Raw genomic sequence first — 19,190 nt, forward strand, 5'->3', positions numbered from 1 at the left:
CTCAGTAAACCTTAACAGAACAATCAAAAAGGAAAAAAAAAAATGAATATATGAAATAATTAAACCAGTGAAAACCAGTAACAAAGAGGAAGGCTTAAAACTACCAGAATATAAAAGAACAAGACAGCAATGACTCAGCCTTCTCTACAGAAACCTTATGAATCAGAACATGATGAAAAAACTTTTTAAAAAATATTGCTTCAAGAAAAAATTAACTATTGAACTTGAATTCTATATCTGGTGCAAATATGTTATTAAAATGAAGCCCTAATAATTACCTTTTTAGACAAACAAAAGCTGAAAAAATCTGTCACCATAGCTTCTCATTGTAAGAAAAGTTAAAGAATTACTTGACACTGATGGAAAACAGATGAAAATCCAGAGAGATGAAGAATGCAAGAAATGGTAAATGTGTGAGTACATATCAAATCCATGTTTTTCATTTAATTTCATTTAATTTGCTAATTAAAGCAAGAATAATTCCAATCCTAAATATATGCTGAGAGAAATGTATGTAGATATCTATCAAAATACATGTACTAATTTGTTCACAGCTGCATCTACGTTATTAACTATAGTTATTAATTCTAGTTATTAACAGTTAGTAACTAGAGTTAATAACCCAAATGTCCATCCCTCATTGATTGGATAAATACATTGTGGTATATTCACACTATGGGAATGAATGGTCTTCTACCACAGTTAACAGTAGGGATAAAACTCACAAATATAATGTTGAGCAAAAGAAGCCAGAATCAGAAACGGATTCTGTGTAATATAGGACATAAGAAATCAAAGTGAAGACATTATTTATTCTTCAATGGTGTGGTGGTGGTCAGGTCAATAGCAAATAAAGGTAGCAAGAGGAGACTTTTGGAATGTTGATAGTGTTATGTTTCTTGATCTTTATGTTGAATACATGCATGTGTTCCGTTTATAAAATTTTATCAACCTCCACACTTACCATGTGAGTATTTTTGTTGCACATTATATATCAATAAAACATTTAGAAAAATAAATTTAAAACCAGTTATAAAGATATATTTTAATTAAACATATTATGAATATATGACTTTTTATTGGCCAGAGTGATTAAAATCACAAAATATAATCAAATATAGTAGATGTCATAAATTAATGAATTCTATTTTTGTAATCCAGAGGTGGGCTGTTTAATAATAGATCTACCCCACAAGCACATGTACACACAAACACAGATCTTTGAGAAACATCTTTACAAACAGATCCACAAAGGGTAAAGTCTAATATTAGTATTTTTAATTTTATGATTATTATTAGTAAGGATGAAGTACAAGAGCCAAAAGTGAAAGCCAATAAATGGAGTTCTCCATATATCTTAAGTATACAAGCCTCATAAATCAAAAGCAAAGTTGTTAAATGGAAAATTTTCATCCTTTATATTCTTATATAATCTTACTTCAAAAGCATTCATCCATGGTAGCATTCATCCATGGTTCTTTTATGTATGTATGATCGCCTCTAAATTGCTGCCAAATCATCCTTAAATTCTAGTTTTAAAAGGTACATTTCTCTGAAAAAGTTACAACAGTAAAGGTCTCTATGGAGTCTAAGAACCGACAGACAGGAATTATACAAAACATTGAACAAACCAACAAAAAACATAAACAATAAAAATACAGAAATATGTATATTATTTAATATTATAGAAGACTTTTTTTGGACATATATGAAAATTAATCACAAATTTAAATCACTTAAGTTCTGCATACACAGAAATGAGTGATTTTGTACAACTTCTACTATTTAGTAGAAGCAGTTGCATCAATTATTTCATATAACTGAAACAACAAAGTCCATAAAATATAGAAATATATTTTATTACCTAAACCTTCTTGACAAACAGAGACAAGTAGGCACACCACCAAATGTTCAATGCAAATTATTTTCAGATTTATGGAATTATTTATAAGAAATAGTGTAAAATTTTATATCATTAAGTATGTCAGATTGAAAAATACTGGTTTCTCAAATATGAATTATATTAACTTGACTGAAAGACTATTTTTTTTAATTTGGTAAGTTATGTATTATATCTTACTATCAATTACAGAACATGTAATTGTACTCGTATTTACCATGATATTGTTGGTGAAGTAAAGTGTTTCCATAAATGACAGGAGTCATGCTTTCTTTTAAAATTTGAATATCAACAAATCTTCAGGATTTACCTAGCAAGACTACAAGGTACAAAAACTTCTCCACTTGAAAATAATTGACCAGAATAAGCATTTGAGTACTGTAATGGATAATTGATGCCTCTTTAGGAAAGAATGAAATAAATATGCAAAGTGGACTTTGGTCATAAATTTGTGATTAGAATTAAAGTTACAATTAGATTTACAGTTATTTACATATATAAAATTGAAGTCTTAATAATTTACTATAGACTGGAATGAAGTTTCAAATTTCCTTCTTTATCACAATTTCTTGGTGTCTAATCGATCCTTGCCCTACATTTATATCAGATAAAAATTAAGTAATTTTCTGTGTTCCTAATTTCAACACTGAAATTTCAAAAAGCTGAAAAAGACCCATAACTGAAAGAAGCCACTATATCTCCAATCTGGTAGTTTTGGAAGAATACTGATAGTGCCTTGAAACAGATATAATTAATAGCAATGGCATTAGATTTCAAAACTGATTCTAATCCTAGTTTATTCCATTTTCTAGTCAAGTGACCACAAACGAATAATTTTTCTTTATTGAGAAAATGGATCTCCATATTCAAAGTGATAATAAAAATATTCCTCACAAGGCAATTAACAGTAAATGTGACAGATTCCTGTTTCAGACCAAGATGGAGTAATAGGAGCTCAATTTATCCTACCATTACAAGCAAACAACAACAGAAACGAGAAGACAAAATATATGAACAAAAATGGTTTTCAGATCACTTGACATCAGGTGATGAAGGGCAAAGATTCTTAAGATATGAGAAAATATGAACTGAGCCCTATGATTGTTCCAGCTTACCGTCTTGAGAGAGTTTCTAGGACGTGGAGCAGAGAGGAGAATCCCAAGAAGAGCCTCATGGACTCCCTGGATTAATGAAACAAAACTCAAGAGTCCAGGGTGGCAAAAGTAGTTAGAATTCTAAGGAAGGAGTAAGGTGAAGTTAAAGCTATTGAGAGAGAAAACTCAGAACATCAGCAGAGGTTTGTCCAGGAGTAGTTAGTTCAGTATTATTAAGTGAACTTGTATGAGGAAATGGTCCAAATCTGGAGAAACAACCTCCGGTAAAGATTACAGTGACAGGTCCAATGTTCATCCAGGGTGAGGAATTGTGCCTATTTACACTAGCCAGACTGAAAATGTAAATATTCATGAGGAATAACTAAAATATATAGAAGAATCTTGTTTCAGTAGCTGGAAATAATCAGCCATCAAATGAGCACTCTTCAAGTCCTGATTAACAAATTTTAAAAGCAATACTAAATGAGTCAACATATTTCCAAGTAAATTAGCTGCATCACAGAAAAAAAAGCTCAATGATATTTATAAGTATAAAAATATCTAGCACACCATATTGTAAAATTCACAATGTCTGCAACCAATGAAAACATTAATTGACATGACAAAAAGCAGAAAAATATGACCAATAATATGCAGAACAATTAATCAACAAAACTAACCCAGAATTGACAGAATTGACAGAGATTAGACATAACAGTCAAGTGTATTGAAATACATATTAAATCTGCATTCATCATATTTAAAAAGTAGAGATATGAAGGATTATAAAAAAGTACCCAAATCAAACTTCTAGGGATAAGAGATAAAATATATGAATAGGAAGGTGTCCTGAACAGAACTGATGACTGAATAGGTATTACAGAAGAAAAGATTAATAAACTTGAAATCATAGCAATAGAAACAATCCAAAATAAAACACAGAGAAAAGAAAATTAAAAATTACATGGAAAAACGTCCTTGAGTTATAGAACAATTTCAAATGGCCTAATTTATAGATAATTTGAGTCCCTGAAACATGTTGGCAGATGGAAGTATATAACAAATATTTGAAGAAATTATAGCCAAAATTGTTCTAATTTGATGAAAAATAAGAAGCTACATATGCAAGAACATCAATGAAACCTAAGCACAAAATACATCAAAATCAAATTGCTCAAATTTAGCAATAAGGGGAAAATATTAAAAAACTGTCTGATTTCATTATTTATTACAGAAAAGTTTGTCTAAATACAAGAATGTCTTTTCTCCATATTTATAATACAATTGCCTTATTTATTCAATTTCTGAATCTGACTCCTGAAAATACTTTTTCTGGCCAATATTGTTCAGCGGCATTAGAGCCTAGTAATTAACAGTAGTTTTTGGAGACAAATCTCTAAGATATTATCTTTGCTTAATCACTATAGCGTTTATTTTCTCTGTGATTTTTTTTGAAACTCTGCTTCAGTTTACTCATAAATATATCTGTATATATTGTCTACTTCATATAATTGAAAGTTAAGTGAATAAAAATATGTAAAGCTCTAACTCACTACCTGGACAATCATACATCCTTAATAAATAAAATTAATTCTGATAGTTACAAGTAAATGCATTTGTGATTATTATTGTCATAATTATTTTTGTTATGAACTCTCTTGACAATTATTTTTCAATTGTGTATACCTTGGAGAAAGTCAAATAAATGGATCCAAATTCTCTGTACCAACATCTCACCAGTTGGGAGTTTCTAGAAAGAACTATCACACCCCTTTCACTTAAATCAGTAACAATTTCATTTGTTTGAAAGTGCTTCATTTATTTGAATTATGTTGTCACCATATGAACCAAAACAAAGAATCTAGAGTAGTGCTTGAACTTTCTCAAAAATCATCTTCTCATTTTCACTGGGCAACTCACAGAGGCAACAAACATCTATGGATTCTGAAAATTAATCTCTAGTAGCACCAATTCTAATGCTAAACATGTTATCTGCTCACTATCAATATATTGGGTCAATTAATCATGCTGCAGAACTTTGGTTAAATATAGGTATATGACTTTTGGAGTCCTCGGGTTCTACAATTAGCAATGCCTTGCAGTTTTTAGTACTGCCCACATAATACAGTTATTTCAAATGGGGAACAGGAGTAAATTGCCAATTGTTACGGTGTACAAAGTGAGATCAAAATATAACTTAGATAAATATGTTACATCTAACAAAATAACAATAATAACTCAATTGTTACTCCTTTCTTCCTATTTTTAGGCTAACTTTTTCTACATTATTATTAAAGTATATTAAAATTTATTGGGTAAACGGCTGGGATATTGTGAAGATTCTGTTCTAACTGGGTCTCTGCTCTGGGAGAATGAAACTCAGTGAGTGTAGTAGATTGAATGGTTTACCCCAAAAAGCTACTTCACTATCCAGGAGATCTAGCAAAATAAAATGTCAGACAATAACTTGCTAATGGTTTTACTCAATAAAGTTTCTTTCCAAAAAATGTAAATTACTTTCTGTGATATACTACTAGGTTATGGAAAAGAAGTTGATTTATTTCATTTGTTTCTCCATAATCTGTTTATAATGAAGATATAAGATGTTTTTTTCACTTTGATCTTTATGATTGAGGCTATGGCAAAAAAATGAAATTTTGAGACACTTGAGAAATATGTTAAATTTTTGTTACAAAACTTGGTTTTTATTATCTGATATTCAGTTACTATCTTTAGTTTCAACAATATACAGAATACTAATCTAAAGTTGATTTTATTTTCCCATCCTCAACTTCAACATAATCCTCAAACATAGAAAGAATGGATCCTTATCGTTATGCCATGTACTGAGGATGAAAATAAATATATTATCTTCATCAAGTTTGAGATTAATTGTGAAACATCCACAGAAGAATCAGGTTTTTATTAATTCATAAACTCCGCATTGGTTCTCATATGCAATCTGTTTTAAGAGCTGTATTTTGGATTTATAAGATTGAAAGAACATACAATGATTATCCTCATAGTGGAAGAAATAGAAAATGTCCAGATAAAAAATCTTAGAACAACAATGGTCAATTGCTGAAGAAGAAAAAGCATGTGTTTTGGAGAAAATGAATGTGGATGAGGTTATATTTTCATTAGATTAGCCAGATGAGATACCTCTGAGGGAGACATATTTAAACTGAGAAATCAAAAATGAGGAGGGAAGATTATGCCACTGAACTGATCACCAGTGGGATAGAAGGTTGTAGAAGAGTTCACTGATGGACAGAAGAAATAAATGGCTTCATAATGACAATTTGTGTTGATCTGGTTTTGAAAAAATATACAAGATTTAGATAAAGGGCAAAAGGGAGGGCTTCCCAGATTGAGTCAATAATGTTAAAGGCATCAAATTGCCACAGATATTCATAAAGTAAAGTATTTTTCCAGCTTTTGGCTATGTTTATAAAGTAGTTTTCTGTTCATCTAATGTCAAATTCTGCCAACCAGCTTCCCTTGAGTTTATTACATTGATTTTTGATTGCCTCTTAACTTATTACAATATTTTGAAAAATCTGACTCATCTTCACCGTGGTCAGGCAGGATTCAAGGCCAGACAAATACACCTCCTCTCTTTTTTATTGTCTGAAATATCTTTTGTCTGCAAAGATGTATTATTACACAAAGATCTATTTGGCAATGTATAGTTCAGTTTTTATACAGTCAATTGTTCCATGGTATTCTTAGAACAGAAAAGGGAATCTTTTAAGAATAATAATGTGCCAATTACCTTTAATTACTCACTAGGTCTTTCAGTTTAAAAAAAAAAAAACTCTCTTTTTAAGTTTAGCTTGTGTCTGAAAAGAGCATTTAATATCTGAAACCCTTAATGGAAAGGCTTTCCTATTTTCCTATTTTCATGAAGATGAGTCAGATTTTTCTATTTAATGCATTCTTTAAATTTAACATATTATTTAAAGTGCCACCATCTACCTGAGCAACTTGAAAAGATGGAGAAACATAAAGTAAATTTTATTACCTATTCACACTTTATTCTGATAATGCTTCCATTTTTCCACAATCAAATAGATGTTGACTGTAAAATATGTATTTTAAATCTGCCAGTTTTATATAATAAATTCTGTGGAAACTAGAATAAAGTAGAAATGTAAGCAAGGCATATAGTAAAATTATGTATATAGCATTACTTAATTATATTCTTGGGACCTATGAATAAAATAGTATAACAAATGGGAAAGACAGTAATCAAATTTGGAGCAATAGAAGGAAAAATACAGTGAAAAATATAGATGGCAAAAAATGGGGAACTTTACTGTGTTTTTCAGAACATAACATTTATACTATACGTTTAATTTATACCCAAATATATATCAAGTTTTTTATAAAAGTATTAGGGTGAAGCTTTTACTTTAGAGTAAAATGTATTTTATATGATCAGTCTAGGAAACTAAAAGCAGCTTTCTTGTAGTCTAGCATTTTTCTCTGAAATTATTCATATATATATATGAATTTTATATATACAAAAACATTTTTAAAGAAAAAAATAAAAATGCTAAAAGCTTATTTAGTAAGACAAGTATGGTGATCAAATCCAAGAATTAGTATTTTCCAATATCATGTTAAAAATAAAGCATATCTAAAAGTGGAAATTCATGTATCTTATCTTGATATGGACCTTGGTTCATGGATACAGTGGTCTTATTTCATATTGTCTGGGATCCCAACAAAGAAAACCAATTTATGAATGTTCCAGCATTACTGATCACAAAGAAATTCATCCTGTGACTCTTGTTTCTAATAATGTATCTTTTTAAAGCCATTAAGAAGAAATCATTCTTTTAGAATGCAAAATGCATTGGTAGGTTATGCAAGTTATAAATTTTATTTTAAAAGGTGATACATTCCCCACAAGAAGTAGGATTCAGCTGACATATTTACTGTTGAAAATTGGTAAATATTTAAGATTACTGTTCTGGTTTGCTGATGCTGGTGTTTTGAAAACACCAGAAATGGACTGGCTTTTATAAAGGAGGTTTATTTGGTTACAAAGTTACAGCCTTAAGGCCATAAAGTGTCCATCAACAAAGGGTACCTTCACTGGAGAAAGGCCACTGGCATCCAGAAAACCTCTGTTAGCTTGGAAGGCCCGTGGCTGGTGTCTGCTTGCTCCTGGGTTGCATTTCAAAATGGCTTTCTCCAAAATACTGCTCTTGGGGTGTTTTGTCCTCTCTTAGCTGCAGCTCTTCTTCAAAATGTCACTCTTAGTTGCTCTCTGGTCCTCCTGTCTGTGAATTCCTTTATCTGACTCCAGTGATCCAAATAACACCCACTCTGAATGGGGGTTGTAACACCTCCGTGGATATTATCCAATCAACTGGTTCACTCACAGTTGATTGAGTCCCATCTCCATGGAAACACTCAAAGGATTCCAATCTAATCAACACTAACATGTCAGCCCTAAAAAGATTGCATCAAAGATAATGGTGTTTTGTGGGACAAATTACCTCCAAACTGCCACATTACTATAATGATAATCTGAGTCTTTTAGTAATGATAAATTATATAAGAAACTATAGGACTCTGATTAGAAGCAAATGGACAAACATTTTCTAAATGACATGAAGTGATTTTTATTAGATACTGTATTAGTCAGGATTTTCTAGGGAAACTAAGCAGAAGATATCTGTAAATATGAGACTTTATAAAAGTGTCTCACACAACTGTGGGGATGCACAAGTCCAAATTCTATATGACAGGATGCATGAGTCCAAATTCTGTAGGGCAATCCATGAGCTGGCAACTCCAATGAAAGACTTTGAAGAACTCCCTAGGAGAGGCTGGCTAGCTGAAGAAGAAATGAAAGTTCTCTCTTGTTCCTTGAAATTCTTCAACTAATTGGGTTAAATCCACTGGATTCCCACATTGCAGAAGACTCTCCCTTAGTTGATTATAGAGGTAATCAGCCACAGAAGCAATCAGTTGACTGATGATTTAATAAACCATATTTCTGGTTTATTAACCAGCCACAAAATGTCCTTGCAGTAACAGTTAGGTCAGTGCCTGCTTGACCAGACAACTGGGCACCATCACCTAGCCAAGTTGACACATGAACCTAACCATCACAGTCCACCTGTTGTCAACTTGGCGGCTATACACATCACCTTAAACCATACTTAATTTCTAAATAGAATACAATAACAGACATATGTTTCATTGAACAATACTCAGCTGTCCTGTTGTACAACCAGAAGTACACTAAACCTCTCCAGAATAGGATACAAGTCCTTGGGTAATATTCAGTCTTAAACTTGATATCCTATCACTTAAATACTATAACATGAATAATACAACTTATGTCATATGATAAGGAGATAAGATAGAGGAAAAACATGTTTGCTTTATGTAGAATACAACCATACTCATTAAAAAAAAAAAAAGAAGGAAATATTCATGCCATCACAGTCCTCATTTTTATAACTGGTCACATGGTCATTGTTCATATTTATCATGACCTTCCTCCATTACCCATTACTTGTTACCTTTACCCTCAGCAAGAACCTCAGTTGGCTGTGGTTCTTTGCCTGTTGGTGTGAACCTAACCTTCATTCCTGAAGTTTCTGGGCCATTGGTTTTCCTACCTGGATAGGGTTGTTACAGTTTTCCATTGACTTTAATCACAGAGTATGTTAGTATTAAGAGACATTCTAGGGGATCTACTCTATTTTCCTAGTAGATTGCTAGGGGTGATAGTGACTGGTGCCATTCCCATTTCCACCCTTTGATTCCTGGACCTGTGAATCCTGGCTATGGGGGAAACAACACCATTGAATGGATGCTGACTCAGAGCATATATAGCCTCCTGGAGAACACTGCCCCAGCCCTGCAAAGTGTTGCCACCTAGTTTGCAACATAATGAGTCTTCAAAAGGCCATTCCACTGTTCAGTTGGCTCAGCTGCCTCTGGATGATGGGGAACATGGTAAGACCAGAGAATTCCATGAGCATGTGCCCATTCCTGTGCTTTATTTGCTGTGAAGTGGGTTCCATGAAAAGAAGCACTGCTGTGTGTATAAGGCATTCCACAATTCCATGATTGGTAATATTTGGGGGAAGCATTGTGTGCAGGGAAGGGAAACCCATATCCAGAGTCTGTTTCTATACCAGTTAGAACAAATTGCTGCTCCTTCCATTATGAAAGTGGCCCAATGTAATCAACCTTCCATCAGATAGCAGGCTGATCACCTTGGGGAATGTTGCCATACTGGGGACTGAGTGTGGGTCTCTGCTGCTGGCAGACTGGGCACTCAGCAGAGGCTGTGACCAGGTCAGCCTTGGTGAGTGGAAGTCCATGTTGCTGAGCCCATGCATAACCTTCATCCCTGCCACCATGACTACTTTTTTTCATGAGTGCCTTAGACAATGACAGGAGAGGCTGGGGAAAGAGGCTGACTGGTATCCACAGAACAGGGCATCTTATCCACTTGATTATTAAATTCTTCCTCTGCTGAAGGCACCCTCTGGTGAGCATTCACATGGGACGCAAATATCTTCTTGTTTTTTGCCCACTCAGAAAGGCTATCCACATACCTCTTCCCCAGACCTCTTTGTTACCAACTTTCCAATGATATTCCTTCCAAGTCCCTGACCATCCAGCAAAACCATTAGCAATAGCCCATGACTCATCATACAGATGCACCTCTGACTAGTTCTCATTCCAAGAAAAATTAACCAGGTGCACTGCTCAAAGCTATGCCCACTGGGAGGATTTCCCCTCACCATTGTCTTTTAGGGACATCCCAGAAAGGGGCTGCAGTGCTGCAGCTGTGTCCACTTTCAGGTGGTATCTGCATATCATGCAGAACCATCTGCAAAACAGGCCTGAGTTTTCTATTCCTCAGTCAACTGACTGTAAAGAACTCCCCAAGATGCCATAGCTGTGGGCTGGGAAAGAGATGGCATTGTGGCAGGAGTGGAGACCATGGGCATTTGGGCCACTTCCTCATGGAACTTTCTTATGCCTTCAGGACCTGCTTGAGCCCTATCTCATATATACTATTCCCATTTTATGATGGAGTTCTGCTGTGCACACCCAACTTTATGGCTTGGTGGGTCAGACAACACCCAGCTCATGGTAGGCAACTCAGGTTTCATGGTGACTTGGTCACACATGGTTAAGCATTCTGTCTCTACTAATGCCCAGTAACAAGTCAAAAGCTATTTCTAAGGTGAGTAGTTATCTGCATAGGATGGTGTTTACTCCAAAATCCTAAGGCCCTGTGTTGTGACTCAATTATAGGAGCCTGTCAAAGGCTCCAAACAACATCTCTATTTGTCACTGACACTTCCAATGCCATTTGATATGCTGGATGATAAGGTCCAAGTGGCAGAACATCTTTCACAGCAGCCTGGATCTGTCACAGAGCCTCCTCTTGTTCTGGCCCCACTCAAAATTAGAAATTTTCCTGGTCACTTGGGAAATGGCCCATAGTAGCATGTCCAAATGAGGAAAATGCTGTCTCCAAAATCCAAGCAGCCCAAATAGATGTTGTGCCTCTTTTTTTGGTTGTAGGATAGGCCAGATGCAACAGCTTTTCCTTCACCTTAGAAGGAATATCTTAACATAACCCACACCACTGGTCACCTAGAAATTTTACCAAGGTGGAAGTCTCCTGATGCTTTTATCTCCCATCTTCTGATATTTAAATGCCTTACCAGAAAATCTAGACTATTTGCTACTTCTTGCTCACTAGGTCCAATCAACATATCATCAATAAAATGGACCAGCATGATGACTTGTGGTAGACAGAAACCATCAAGGTCCCTGCAGACAAGGTATTCTGCTGGCTGTGCCATTTGAACACAAACTGTTTAGTAAGCAAACTGTGTTAGTAAGAAACAGCTATTGAGAAAAATCATTTGCCAGATCAATAGCTGCATACCAGGCACCAGGTGATGTGTTGATTTGCTCAAGCAGTGCTATAACAACCAGAACAGTTGCAATTGGAGTCACCACCTGGTTGTATTTATGATAATATACTATCACCCTCCAATTCCTATTTGTTTTCTGCACAGGCCAAATAGAGAGTTGATTTGGGATGTGGTGGGAATTACCACTGCTCCAACCTTCAAGTCCTTAAGAGTGGCATTAATCTATGCAATCACTCCAGGTTTCCAGTATGGCTTCTGATTTACTAGTCTGTTAGGCAGAGCAACTGTAGTGGCTTCCACTTGGCCTTTCCTACCATAACAGCCCTCGCTTCAAGACTCAGGGAGCCAATGATGGATTCTGTCAGTTGCTGTTTAGGTCTATTCCAATTATTCACTCTGGAACTGGGGAAATAACCACAGAATTGGTCCTGAGACCCTCTGAACCCACTGTGAGATGGACCTGAGCTAAACTCCATCAATCACCTGGTTTCCATAACCCCCTATTTGTCTGATGGACCAGAGTGACATTTTTGGTCCCCTGGTGTAAATGTCACTTCTGAGCCAGTGTCTAATAATCCCTGAAATATCTGATTATTTCCTTTTGTCCGATGCACAGTTACCCTGGTAAAAAAGTCTGAAGGTCTCCTTGGGGAAGGCTGGAAGGAAGATTAACAGTATAAATTTTTGGTAGTGTAACAGCCTCCTTCCCCAAGGAGACTTGTCATTCCCCTCATTCAAAGAGCTGTGGGTCTGTAAACTGTCTAAAGTCTGGGAATTTATTAAGGGGCTGTGACTCTCTGTTTTTGTAATTCAAGTTAGACTTTTATTGACTTAACTAAGAATTCTTCTGCTTATACAGATCAAAAAAGAATTTAATAGACTGGCCATCTATTTTACTTCTAGGTACCCCATTATCTACTAGCCAATGCTGTAAGTCTCTGCAAGTCAGATTATTTGACTGCACCTTTGAGTCTGCTGTCAATTATAGAAGCCACATCCACCTTGTCTTTGGTGATTAACTGCTGCCACATGACTTCTGCCAACTCAGGATCTGATTATCCCCATTGTGTTTAAAGATTCCAGCTCAGTGACAGCAGTTCCCACAGTAATATCTGACCTACTGAGAAAGGGGACCATAGAGCTCTTCAGGGATGACAGAGCCAATTTCACAAATTTATTCCTTACAAACCTGGTAAAAGGTGTGTCCTCTGGACATTCCTGGGATGTGTGAGCAGGCCTTCCATGATAAATCCACTCTAACATTCCAATCTCTCTAAGCTTTTGAATCCCTTCCTCTACAGTATACCAGGGCAGTTCTGGCCTTTCAACCTCATGCAATGTCAACCACCTTTTGATCCAAGTTTCAGCCAACTACTCAATCTGTTAACACTCTTTCTAACCTCTTGAGCAGCAATATTGAATGCAAAATCTCTGCTTAGTGGACACATTTTTGTTAATACTGCCTGATCCAACTTTATATTCCTTCCACCATTATCCCATACCCTTAATATTAATTCCCATATATATTCCCCTGATTTCTGTCTATATAAATTGGAAAACTCATGCAGTTCTTTTGGAGTATAGCATACTTCCTGACACATCACAATTTGTTCTTCACCATTTGAGACTTGTTGAGACTTTAGTTACAGGTCTTAAAGTACAGAGCAGTGGTGGGTGTAGATCATGAAAAGAATTAGAATTATCCTTCAAGCTGCTTACTTCAGCACATTCTGTTGTGGTTTCATCTGGTGAAACAGGATTAATCTCTCCAGACAGAGGAGTGAGGACTGCTTCTCCAGAGGAGGTGACTACAAGCGTTAATCTAATTAATCTATTAGCACTGAAGTGCCAATCTATTCAGGTGGAGGTTGGATGTCAGGCTCCTCAGGGCAGACTGGAGATCCAGATGTTCTTTCCTCAAGGGAGGCTGGAGGTGTGGGGGGCTGTTCTTCACAGCAGACCATTACAGGTATATCTAGCAAATACTCAGTAGATTACAGAGTTCCAATGTTCCCACTGCCATCACTATCAATCCATCTGTCCCAATCCCAATTTTCAGGATCCCATTCTTTTCCAATTAATGCCTTTACTTTAACAGCAGACACCCAGTGAGGTTGAGTTTTTAATTTATGTTATAAATCCACCACTCTTACAATAAGACTCTGGGTCTGGTTTTCAGAGATCTCAAGCTTATGGCCACAGGAAATAAGATTTCCTTTCAGGGCACACATAGAAACCTTTACATCTTTTTTGTTTGTTTGTTTGTTAATTCAATTTTAATGAGATATATTCATATATCATACAATCATCCATGGTGTACAATCAATTGTTCATGGAACCATTATAGAGTTGTGCATTCATCAGCACAATAAACTTTTGAACATTTTCATTACAACATACAAGAAAGAATAAGAATAAAAGTTAAAGTAAAAAAGAAGACCCAAAACATCCCATGCCCACATCCCTCTCTATTATTCATTTACTTTTTGTCCTCATTTTTCTGTTTATCTGTCCATATACTGTATAAAGGGAGAGAAAGCCACAAGGTTTCCACAATCACATGGTCACACAGTGTAAGCTATATAGTTACACAATCATCTTCAAGTTGAATATTAGGAAAGCCCCAAATTTTGTCTATCAAACTTCACAGAAAAAAAATTGAAGTGTACGATACTGACTAGATGGAGACCATTTGGCAAATTGAATGCAAAAAAATAGATATCACATAATATGAAAAGATAATTATTGTCCTAGGACTAACAAGTGAGTAATGATTGAAATTTTTAGCAGAAACCAAAACTATTTCTTGCAAACATGGAGGGAACCAATTTTTGAACATTCAATTATAATCAGGGGACAAGGATGGAATTAAAGTAAAAGAGGATTGGAATACACTTAGACAAAATCTATGAAACTGAATCACCTTCCCCATGGTAACCTAAATTTGTTACCTAAACTCTTTTGAAAAAAAATTAAATATATCACCTAATAGTTTTTATTGGTTTGTTGGTTTGTTTTTAACTCTCTATTCTCACAATCTTAAATGTATGTGAAGAAAGGACTACAGTAGACTGATCTGCAGAAAGTGTAAAATAGGCCCTCTTTATCAAGTATTGTCCAGAGGAAAGGCAGGCTGTGTGGAATAGTCATAGAGACTTTTTTCCTAATCACTTTGACTTGAATGAATACTCAATGAAAGCCATGAGCTTTTTGTTCCCTACCAGATTCCATATTATGTAAGCAAATTTGTTCATTAACTTTTCTTCCTAGGAACCCTAATATCAAGAAGAGGGTCTCAATAATAGTGCATCTGATTAGACAGCTATTTCAAGTAAATGTTTCATACTATAAAATAAAAATGGAAAGATTTATTTCTACAGGAGTTTATTGTTAGCTTGCTTATAGAGCATCTATCCTGAGAGCATGATCATCTCTAAGTTTCTCAACAAAGAATATTTTCTATATCTGAAAAACTTAACTGTGACAACATCAAGATATTGCCACCTAGCTCTGTCTTACCTAAAGAGAGTGCCATTTTTTTTCTGTCTGAGAATTTATGTATAAATTTTAGATGTAGGTAACTTGAGTGTTGATGTAGGGGCAAATATCTGCTTTATTCATATCCACAGAAGTTATACTTGGTTCCACATAGAGAAATAAATAAGCAGATTAAGTTCAAAAGAGATATCAAATGACTGAGACTTCTAAATATTTTGGAATTTGAAGGACTATGAAAAACTTGGGAGCTTAAGAAATGTTAATGAAAATGACATGAAATCATTCAACCACTGCTCAACACTGTTGTATTCAGCCTAGTGGCTCTGAATGCTGGCCACACATTAGTCCCCCCAGCAGTGTTTATAAAAAGTATTGATGCTGGGGCCCCACTTGGTCTAGAGTTGAATACTGGCATATTTGAAAACCTTCATGTGATTACAAAATGATACTAGAGTGAACTGGCCATTTATTTTTCATCCTAAATACTTGGTTAACTATTTTCTTTGTATGTGCATTGTTAATTATAACTATTATAAATTTGATCAATACTTGAACTTTAAAGGAAGCTATTTTAGTTTGCAAAAAATTGACTATATCTTCAATTTGTCTATTCAACGTTGTAAACTACATACATACCCCTCCCTCCTGAGACCCACATTACATGAAAATAACAAAATACAAAAAGAAATTATTAACAATGATGTAAATGAAAGTGGTATTAAGTGTTCAAGAGGTTTCAACAAATTTTGGGAAGGAAAAAGAGCAAACTGGATGATACCAGGAAATATAACAAAGAATAAGAAACTGACAAAAAGAATATATGAATGTTGCTTACAGTCAAGAGGGGAGATGCTGGAGATGCTATAAGAGTGAATTTTAGAGGTAAAAACTGAGGAAATGAAAAATGAAACTGAAAAGAAAATTATTAATTAAAAGCCTATCTATAGTACAGTTGCATGAGTTGAACTTCTAAACCCTCTCTTATATCTACGTGCAAGAAAAATAAAAGTCAGAAAGATTTTGATAAAAAATGTAACTGTGTTTGTGTTTATGTCATGAATCAGAAATAAAAGACATTAGAAAATAAAACCTTCTACACAGTAGCTATGCAATGTGTATGGAGTTACTTGAGAATATATTCCAGAAACATATGTATGAAACATAAGAAAGAGGAAGACATGTGATTTGAAAACATTGACTCTAACCCAAGAAGATAGGAATAAAAGTCTCAGGAAAACTGTTTGGCAGAGTCGGAGTGAAATGAGAGGTGAGTGGCAGGGAAGAGGCCCCCAGAAGAGAGCTCCAAAAATGGAGTCTGTGGTGAATATACATTTGTGTAAGAGGCAGGAAAAGAAAGCTAAAAAACATAGAAACATGTGTGTGTGTGTGTGTGTGTGTGTGTTGTGTATTCAAATCATCCTTATAATTATTTTCTCCCAAGGGGATTTGAAATGTAGAACCCTCCTTTTTCCTATGTACTGCATTTTAATCATATAAATTCAGAATATATGTATTTATAATGTAAAAAATAAACAATATGTATTATAAAATGCAGGTAACTTTTATAAATATGAAATGCCTCTTTTTTTTTCCCTTTATAATGTCTATTTTTGCTCAAATTCTTTTTCCTGATATGTCTGTTGATACATCTACTTTCCCTTAGATGGGATTTGCTTACTATATATTATTTTAATATGTATGTATAGTCTATTAATATAAATGAAGTATTAAAATGAAAAATATATAATTGTAACAAAACATATAATATATATGTATATAGAAACAATTTTACATCAAATGCCCACATAACCACCACTAATTTAAAATATTGAATATGGCCCATACCTTAGAAGGCCCTTCTTGAGGATTTCTCCTTTCTTATATCTTAGGGACAATCACTATCCTGGAATTTGTGAAAATAATCCTCATGATTATCTTTATAGATTTATCATCTAGTAATTATTTATAAATAATTTAATTTTCTGTTTGTGATTTTAGCTTTATTTAAACTAACTCATACCATATGCATTCTTTTGTGACATTTATTTCACTTATTATGTTTTTAAGAGAGAGCAGTCTGTGTCGATGCATCTAAATAAATTTCTTTATTTTTATTTTTTTCACAATATACTAGTCCATTGTGTGACTATACCGTCTACTGTTGATGAACATTTGAGTTTTTTTCCAGTATTTAGCTATTAAAAATGACTCTATGAGTATTTTGGTTCCTGTATCTTAAAGAACATGTACATGCACCCCTAAGAATCTTCAATATTACTACTTAATTCAAAACACTCTTCAAAATTAAAATAAAATTTTCCACTCCCAGGAAAAGTGTATGAGAGTGCCATTGCTCTATAAGCTGTTGCCAAAAGTTGCTGTTGGACTTTTACAGTTTTGCTAAGTGATTGTGTGTTTAATAATATCTAATAGTGTTTTAATCCACCTTTTCCTGATTAAATGAATTTAAGCACTACTAAATATATATTTTGGGCATAGTAGATTTCATGTTTAATAAAGTGCATTCTGCTGGCCATTACCCCCCATTTTCCTGTTGGCCATTCTGAAATTTTCTCCTAGTTTTCTATGAGTTATTGTGTTCTGGATATAATTTTCAGAACAAAAATTTTCTATAAGTTTTGTCTTTTTATTTCACTCTGTCATGTCAGTAGAAATATAGATGTTCTTAATATTACTGAATTTGACAGCCTTTTGCTATGATTTGAAGTTTTAAGACTCACTTAAGAAATTCTTTGTTATCCTGAATTCATGAAGATAGTTATATTTTATTCTAAAGAATTTATGAAGTTTTCTATTTATATTTAACTATTTCCTAAATGAAGAATTGATTGTCATTTATGGTATCTATAACCAGTTTTCTAAGCATCATTTATTGACAAATTCATTTTAAATCATTGATCTATAATATTAGATCTCCTAAATATCATACTGTTATTATGGTCTACTTTTCTGCCCAACCGACTTATTTGTCTATTACCTTGAAAATACCACACTATGTTAATTATTAAATTTAATTAAAAGTACTCACAAATTGTACATTTTCCTCAACAGAGTACTAAGTAATTGTGGCCACTTTTATATTTCACATGCATTATAGACTTATATAGTATGATTTCAGTCTTTTTAAATTTATTGAGACTTGTTTTGTGACACATTTGGTCTATTCTGAATAATGATCCATGAACAACTGAGAAAAATGTATATCCTGCTGTTTTTGAGTGCAATGTTCTGTATGTTTCTTAGATTTAGTTCATTTATCAGATTATTTATCTGTTTCATTATTGATCCTCTGTCCAGATGTTCTATCTATTGATGAGAGTGGTGTATTGAAACTGCTGTCATTGTAGAGATGTCTAGTCTAGTTCTCCCTTCAGTTTTGCTAGTGTTTGCCTCAAGTAATTTGGGGAACTGTGGTTAGGTGCATAAATACTATGATTGTTATTTCTTCTTGGTTGATTGCCCCTTTTATTATATTATTATAGACTGTCCTTCTTTGTCTTTTATGACAGTTTTGCATTTAAAGCCTATTTTGTCTGATGGTAGTATAGCTATCCCAGCTCATTTTGGTTACTGTTTGCATGGAATATGTTTTTCTAAACTTTCATTTTCAACCTATTTATGTTCTTGGGTTTAAGGTGAGTCTTTTTTAGAGAGCATATAGATGAATCATATTTTCTTGTATATATATATATATATATATATATATATACACACATTCTGCCAATCTGTGTCTTTTGACTGGGT

Source organism: Choloepus didactylus, chromosome 3 (assembly GCF_015220235.1).
Source record: "Choloepus didactylus isolate mChoDid1 chromosome 3, mChoDid1.pri, whole genome shotgun sequence".
NCBI classification, from domain to species: domain Eukaryota; kingdom Metazoa; phylum Chordata; class Mammalia; order Pilosa; family Megalonychidae; genus Choloepus; species Choloepus didactylus.